This window comes from Hyperoodon ampullatus (assembly GCF_949752795.1).
Source record: "Hyperoodon ampullatus genome assembly, chromosome: 5".
Lineage (NCBI taxonomy): Eukaryota > Metazoa > Chordata > Mammalia > Artiodactyla > Ziphiidae > Hyperoodon > Hyperoodon ampullatus.
The window spans coordinates 12958172-12967548 of NC_136918.1; positions in this window are offsets into that span (position 1 = coordinate 12958172).

The window sequence follows — 9377 nt, forward strand, 5'->3', positions numbered from 1 at the left end:
GTAGGCTGCTTATGTCCACGTGAGTCTGCCATTCAATGGGAGTTTTCCTTCTCTGGCATTTTAGTAGTAATTAAGTGTCTTGTGATCTAAACCAAGGTGAAACTGAAAAAGTCTTGTGTCTTAAATCATAAAGCAGGGCTTCCCTGGTGGCGCAGTGGTTGAGAGTCCGCCTGCTGATGCAGGGGACACGGGTTCGTGTCCTGATCCGGGAAGATCCCACATGCCGCGGAGCGGCTGGGCCCGTGAGCCATGGCCGCTGATACCAGTGTACAGCGGGAGAGGCCACAACAGCGAGAGGCCCGCGTACAGCAAAAAAAAAAAAAAAAATCATAAAGCAGAAGTCCATATTCAAATCATGAAGATAAGTAGTATGTCTTGAGGCTGTTAGGGACACGGAGTGTCCAGTAACATTTTTACCTCTGAATTCATCTCCTTCCACCCTACAACTCACCCATTCCTTCCTTCTTGTCCTTTGTTCATTCTTCAACCGAACATTGGAGAAGGCTAGTGAGTCTCCTTAATCAAATCTCTAGTCCAGATCTCTCCTCTGAGCTTCATAACTCTTTATCCAAAATTTTACACAACATATGTTCTTGGACACTTCAAAATCCAGTACACCAAAAACCCAAACCACGATCTCTCCCTCCATCATCCACTCCCAAATCTTGTCTTTCTCTAGGATTCCCAGTTCCAGTAAGTGGCATCACCAGATGAACAAGCTAGAAAACTAGGAGTTATCTTTGACACAATTTTTGTCACCCTCCCCTACATTCAATTAAATGACAGTTCTTTTGATTTCTTCACTTAAATGTCTCTCAAATTAATCTATTTCTACTCTAGCTGCACTTCCAGCACAGCATATTAACCCACATTAGCACAGCCTCATGACCGAACTATTGTAATAGCCACCTAGTTGGTACCCTGTTCATTTTGGAACCCCTCCAACACAATCTCCATCCTCCAACTTGAATAATCCTTTGAAAAAAATCACTTCTGTATAAAATGTTTCAGCAATTTTCTCTTATACTTCGAATAAAGGTCCAAATCCTTCAGTGGCCAACAGGACTGCACATATACTGAACCTCAACTATATCTCTGGTTTCAATTTACGATACACTCTGCCCCCACTCTCAACATTTCAGGCACACGTTTCTGTCTCTTCTTCAGATGTGCTTTGCTGTCTCCTGCTTCAAGGCCTCTTTCCATGCCAGCTTTCCCCTTTCCTGGGACCACTCCCTAACCCCTTCCTCCATCCAAATGCATGCAGAAACTTCTGTTCACACTTCATATCTCGGCTGAAATGAGACTTCTCTGTGCTTGCAACCCAGCACTTTTCATGATTTGTATCCCTGTCTGGAATGATTACTTGATTAATATTGTCACCCTTACTGCCAGAAGCTGTAAGTTCTACAAAGACAGAGTCTATGTCCCTTTTAAATCACCACCATGTCCTTTATACCCCACACAGGGCTCAACCTAAAGGTGATACTCTGTACATATTTGCTGCATAAATAATTGGCTGTGTTCTACCTAAATGTGATATCCCATAATTCTCTTCTATTCTCTTCCTTGGGTACTTAACCCTGGACCTATTCATCTTGATAATTTGTTATTTCCCCTCTATTATCAATATTTATACTATGGTCTTTATTCATACATGCTCTGTTTTGTGGTTTTATGATTTTGTGATATTATAGTTTAAGATTCTAAATGTAAGCCTCTTTTTTTTCTGTAAACATGGGTTATATTTAAGTTTTCTATAAATGTGTGTTGTATATAGTCTCTATCATGAAACAGATATAAAAGGTAAGCAAATGCAATAGCATATATAGGACCCATAAAGTAAATAGAAAATTATATTGAAAAACATATGCAAATAAATAGAAGCCATTTTCATAGGCTTGAAGTTCCTGGGCGAAGTTTTGTATCTTAACTATGGCTGTATATTTCACAACACCTAGGTTAGGAGCTTGCACTCAGTGGGCAGTCTGGCGTCCATAATGAAGGTCTCATCTTTAAAAACGTTTGCAAGAAATTAGCATTTGCTATACATGCATTACATGTTGAGCTAATTATTTCTGTCCGTTTTAAAAGTATCTAATGAAATCAAGTAAGGATCCTCATAGATGAGGACTATAAATAACACATTTCTATAGTAATACATATTTCTTCAAGATTAATTTAAATGTGAAAAAATTTGTCCCTATAAAAAAAAGTCAACTTAGACTTACCATGTTAATTTGAGAAGGCAACAGATCAAATTTATTAGGTTCATTAAACTTAGGGAATTAAATTTCAGAAACTGGTATTTCCTACTAATAGATTTCAGGAGTAATACTTAGCAGCCTGTCAAATATGTGCTTATTTATCATGTAAATTGACATTAGAGATCAGAACAAGTAACTAGTTTTATATAGGTTTTTTGCAGACTGTTTATAACTTAAAATTTTAATAAAGTAGTATATTACTAAGCATGAGTCCTCTCTAGCTCCAACTATATGAAAATCTCAGACTATCACCAAATTGCTCTATCACCATTCTTGATGCACCAGCTGTGTCTTGATTGGGTGGATTGCTAAAGTATGGTATTACTTACCAGGAAGCTACAAATATTTGTATAATATTGGTTTCTCACATAAGAATACACATAATTATTTGTGAGTTTTTCTTTAGTTGCCTGGGTTTTGTGACATATGCAATGAATACAGAGGAAATTATTCTCATTTGTATGTTTTCCAGGAGTATTTTGATGCATATTAAAGTAACTTTGAGACTACAAGAAATTAAAGTAGCATGCAAGTGGAAATTATATTTATGTTTAAAAATAAAGAGACCTATGTAATAACATTACAAAGGCTCTATTGTCTGTCATAATAACTAAAAAGCACAGGTAGGTAATAGGATTCAATGACAACACTCAGATTTGTGGCCCTAGCTCTTTCAGTTATTTCCTTCATAGGAAGCTATAAACTATATTGTGAAATGCTGAGTCTAGTATGACTTCCCTGTCTTCCTAAGAAGCAGTTGTTTTGACTTTACGTTGACATTGCCTCCTTTTCACTCACTTCTCTTTCCTTCTTTGATTAGTCATTGCCTCTATCTAAAATGATTAGAATTTACTGCCTACTAAATATAGGCATCTTTTCATTTGCCATGTCTGAATCAATGCATTTCAAACAACAGTCTGAAAACAACATAATTAAAAAAAAAACAGATTTTGTAAAGATCTAGCCAATCAGCCTACATAATTTGGAACTAGTAAGTGTAGCTGCACCTAAAATTAATACAACTTAGTCATGGTTTTCAAGCATCCATTCTCATCCAAGATTTTGTGGTTTCAGAGAGAATCTGATTATTATTTTTCATAATTCACTATTTAGATGAAAGCCATGAAATACAGTGGAGGAAATTGGTATAAAACATTTAAAAAGTGAAATGCTATGAAATGAAATAGAATGACAGACCTTCTCAGTATTTAATATATTCAGCTGAACAGTAAGACTTTATCTTTTCTTGAAATCACTGTTTAGAAATAACTCTTCTCAATAGCATTTGATTAAATATTATCAGACTTTGAAGGCAAATAAAGAATGAGACTCAGTAGAAATTGTTCAATTCCAGTAGATGTGTAGGTTTTCAATGGTCAACCATATCTTTTCTTACTGCTTTGATAGATGCCCAAGATTACAATGAGATTGTCCATTTCTACCCTTGGTAGTTAACAGGGAGAATGTGTGGGTGTTTTGAGGGCAGGGAGTGAATTTTAAAAGTTTGGGAATATATACTTTATGGCTTCAATGTAAAGTATTCTCATATCTTGCTCAGTGGAAATGTTTTACAGTAGGAAAAAATTCAAAATTTATGTATCACCTAAATAGTTTTTCATGGTGACTTGTTCTTGGCAGTTATATGAATACTCTAGGACATGCCTTGTGTCTTGTTTGGGACAGATACACACAGGTGTCCTCTTGTAAAATGGTTTTGTACAAATAATCACCTCTAGAACACTCAAATTATTTCAGACTTTTTTTGGAGATAACGTAGTATAGTGGAAAAAGCACAACAATGGACTAAAAAAGAACTGAGTTTGGATCCAAGCTCTACCATGTAACAGTTGTGTGAATTTAGATTTGTCATTTATCTCCCTGAGTCCAAGTTGCCTCATCTATAAAATGGGGATTGATGATGCTTCTCTTCAGTCTTATATTGAGATTTAGTAATAATACATATAAAGAACCAAGCATACACTGAGGAATCAATTATTTAACTGCTATATTTATCACTTGAAAAAAAAGGCCAATATTTTTAGGGATCTTAGATGATTGTCACACTGATTACAGAAGTATTCCTACATATTACCACAACCTCGTCCTCATGGACTACTAGGAGTCTTTACTGACTTGTACCCATCTATTGCCACTTTGGATTTCATTTATTGTCTGTCTGTATATGAGTGTGAGTTATGTGTGTATATTTAACAACCACCATCTCTTATTTATCACTCAACTAGAGAAAGGATAGTACAAATACCTGACCAGGTATTGATAGAACAGGTTTTCTGCTGTTGTTGTTTGTTGGACTGGTGAAGTAACCTATGAGACCCCAAAGGAACCTATTTTAGATCTCAGTATTTAAATTTTAAGAATATTTGTGAATGAAAATACATCTTTTAAATCAGTAGTTATCAAACATTTTTTTGTTTGGACCCAACATACTATTCCTACTCCTCTATAATTACCTAAATATATTACTATTTTTGAGGGAAAAATATATATGAATTGACATAAACAAACAGTTGTCTGGGTTCTTGCTATGCCAACCTTCCAATCTACATCAAGATAGATCTTAAGATTTTAGAAATAGGGAGTTTTTAGGAAGTAGCAAAAGTCAACCAATTCTAGTTGCATGTGTGTGAATTAATTCCTAGGGAAGGTTAATCTTTTTGGTCAGTTTATTAGAATTTCATGGACTTATCGTCAGGCATTGGAATATATGGATAATCAAGTAAACCTTTCCTCTGTCTTCCACAATGTGAAGCATTACACCCTCCACCTCTACCCGGTACCTTATGCAGTGATTCATTAAGAGAATCTTATATGATTTAAGTAATCTTATAGGAACAACTTGAGGAAACAACTTCCATCAAAATATTTTTCCAACAACTTGCATGTAAACCAACATTCTTTGTCTTCTCTCCTATTAAAATGGAACATGTGGGTTTCCATTCCCAGTACCTCACTGAAACTGCTTTTGTTAAGATGACCAATAACTACCATATTATTAAATTCAATTGTTAATTCTTTCTGTCCTCATCTTGTTTGACCTTTCATAATCTTTGACATACTTTCTTCTCTTGACTTCTTCTGAGTCTCCTTTTTAAAGTCATCCTCCTTTATTCATTCTCTAAATTTTGAAGCACCCTAATACTCCATCCTGAGTATTGCTTTTTTTTCTAAATACCCCTTTTCTTAACAGACCTTATGTAGTTCTGTGACTTTAAAATACTGTCCATACTCTGATCATTCCAAATATGTGTCCTAGGCACTTATACCTTTCCTGAGCTCCAGACTCATATATACAACAGTCCACTTGACATTTTCACTGGGATGTCAGAGGGCAGCCTAAACCTAACTGGTCCATAGAGGATTCCTCAAGTAATCCTCCTGATAGCAGTAGATGGAACCACATCCACCAGTAGTTCATGTTAAAATCCTGAGTCAATGTTCCTTCCCCTCTTTCACCCCACACAAAGTCTACAGGGCACTGATACTCTTGTCTCCAAATATGTCAGAGCATCCAGGGTAATCTTTTTAAAACATGAAGCAAATCATGTAACTGCACTTCATAATGCCTTCCAGTGGTTTCCCATTTCCCTTAAAAAGTGAATGCCTTTTACTATGCCGTACTTCTCTAAACTCATTTATCCTCTCCTGTCTTAAAGACAGGCCAAGCAACTTACTTTTCTTTTTGTCCCAAGAAAAAGACAAATGGATTCTAATGTCAGATCACTTGGCCTAAAGGATCTATATTTCTACTCTTTGAGTGACTGATTTATCTAATCACGGAAGACTCCGTTCAAAATCACCTCCTCTCCATACAGAGAATGTCTATGACCATTCATTTAAAATATTCTCCTCCACATATAAACATCACCATCTATCACATGGTTCTTGTTTATTTTTCTGAATAAAATTTAGTAACAACTGAGATTAATTTGTTAATTTATTTGTGAGAAACACAGTGAGGGAAATGGTGAAGGTATGGCCTAATTAAGGTGGAGACTTCAACAGAAGGCACTAGTAGCTATCTCATAAATCACAGAATTTCTCAGGAAGCCCATAAAGCCCATAAAGAAACAAATTGGCCTCCTCTGACAACTCTTTTAGCCTGTGTGAGGAAAAACAGGCATCTTGGAAGCTTTCCGCCAGTCAGCTTGCCCAAAGTGCAGAAAAACAAGACTTATCAATACTCCAGACTATACACTATGGTTTTGCTTTTACAAATACTGTCTTTGCATTAGTTAAGAGAGACAATCTATACAAGACTGATTTCCCTCAGTTACAAATCATCAACTATACTATAACTAAATGTCTCGGAGTTATTCTTTAACACTTTTTCCTGGAGGTCCTACCAAAATTTGCATACCTAAGTCCATTCTTTGGGGCTGACCACGGCACATAACTTGAGTGACACTTCTTTTGATGAGTATCATGTACAATGAACAAGATTTTTGGATCTAATGCACAGAATCTGAGTCTTAGTCAAGTCTGATTCATTTTTTTGACACAGCTATTTTATTCCTTCTGTTAGTAGCAGTAACCTTGGGAAACTTAATGTGTGTCTTTTGACCATCAAGTCATTGTCATTAAGGGACTCTGGTTTCTATTGAGACAACTTTCTGTTTTCTGTATTTGCTTTTGATTGACACCTATAAAGATAGGAAGAAAGAAATGGGGTTTGATAGGAAGACTCTCAGACTGCAGTGAAATTCTAGGACAGTTTTATCACACTGACGGTAGAGTCATCAGTTAGAAGAGGCTTGCATCCTGTAGCACTGGACCAGCACTAATAGCCCCGCTGTGCTCAGACAAGCTGTAAGCATCCTGTGGGAAGCTTGGCATCTATAAATGCTGCAGTAGATCTAAAGGGGCACCCAGATGGTATTGAAAAATTCTCAGTCACCTGGGTTATCATCTATGGAATTCTTTTATTGTCTTACTTCCTACAAACTAATAAAAATGAAGAGCTACGTTTCTTTCTTTAACTAAGGAAAGTTAATCTTTTGACCACTTAACAGCTGTTCAAAAATCTAAGTGTGTCCTGTTCTGACTTGACTAATATTTCCCTAGACAACCCTGATATGGTATTATTCGTTGATATTTCTAGGAGTAACTTGCTGGGTCATAAGAAAGGTATATATTAACTCTCATAGATCATGTTAAATAGTTTTCTGAAGTAGTTGAACCAAATTCCACTTTCACCAGCAATGTATGAAACTTCCATTTAACCCAGTTTTTAGCAACACTTGATGAATTCTGTCTTTGAGATTTAAGATAGAGGATGTGCAGCAATATTTCATTGATCTTTTAAGAATTGTCCATTTCCCTGATGTTTAATGAAGCTGAGTACCTTTTCAAACATTTATTGGTCACCTGAACATCTTATTCGATGAAATGGCTATTCAACTATTTTGAGAATTTTTCAGTAATTTGTCTTTTCCTATTGATTTCTAAGAGTTCTTATATACTCTGGCTATGAATTCTTTGTTGGATACATGTATTGGGAATACCTTTTGCTCTGCATAGATTGCCTTTTTAAAAAAATTATGACTTTTTTTAGAGCAGTTTTAGTTTCACAGCAAAATTGAGGGGAAAATACAGAGATTTCCCACGTATTCCCTATCCCCACACATACATAGCCTCTCCCATTATCATTGTTACCCAGCAGAATGGTATATATGTTATGCTTGACATACGACATTGATACATAATAATTGCTCAATAGTCATAGTTTACATTATGGTTCACTCTTTGTGCTGTAAATTCTGTGGGTCTGACAAATGTATAATGATGTGTTTCTATCATTAAAGTATCATACAGAGTATTTTTGATGCCCCCAAAATTGTCTGTACTCTACCTATTCATCCTTTTCCCACCCTCAATTCCTGGCAACCACCGACTTTTTGTATATTAACTTTGTATCCTGAAGCCTTGGTATAATCACTTATAAGTTCCAGAATATTTTTTTTGTCAATTCATTCAGATTTTCTACATACACAATGATGTCATCTGTGAACTAAGACAGTTTTATTTCTTCCTTCACAATCTGTATACATTTTATTTCCTTTTCTTGTCTTGTTGCATTAGCTAGAACTTATAGTATGATGTTGAAAAAGAGTGATGAGCAGCCACCCTTGCCTTGTACCTGATATTAGTGAAAAAGCTTTGAATTTTTTATTATTCAGTATGATGTTAGGATGTTAGCTGTACGTTTTTGTAGATATTCTTTATCAAGTTAAAGAAGTTCCCCTCTATTCCTATTTTATGGAGAATTTTTATTATAAATAGGTATTGGATTTTGTCAGCTGCTTTTCCTACATATATTGATATGACCATGTAATTTTTCTTTTTTAGCCTCTTGATGTGATGGATTGCAATAATTGATTTTCAAATGTTGAACCTGACTTGACTATCTGGGATAAAATCTACTTGGTTATGGTGTATAATTTTTTATATATTATTGGATTCAATTTGGTAATATTTTGTAGAGGAGTTTAGCATCTGTGTTCATGAGAGATTGGTCTATAGTTTTCTTTCTTTAAAAAATTTTTTTTGTAATGTCTTTTGTTTTGGTATTAGGGTAATGTTGACCTATTCAAATGAATTAGGAAGTATTCCCTCTGACTCTATCCTCTGAAAGAGAATGTAGAGAACTGGTATAATTTCTTCATTAAAGTTTTGCTAGAATTCATGTGTGTACCAATTTCTGGTGCTTTCCATTTTGAGACGTTATTAATTATTGATTCATTTTCTTTAATAGCTTTAGATCTTAAGTTGTCATTTTACAGTTTTTATTGTTTCTTTTGATGAACAGAAGTGTTTAACATTAATATTGTCTAACCTATCATTTTAAAATTATAGTTAGTAATTTTGGTCCTATTTAAGGAATTTTTAATGCTTCAATGTAATAATTGTTTTCTTATGTTTTACTCTCTAAAACCCTATTGCTTTTCTTTGATATCTTGGTCAGAAATTTATATGGAATCAATTTTCATATAATAGAGTGAGATAGGGGTCAATATATTTTTCTATATGGATATTCTTTTGACTTATTTCTACTTACTAAGAAGATTATTCTTTTCTTCATAACATTGCAAC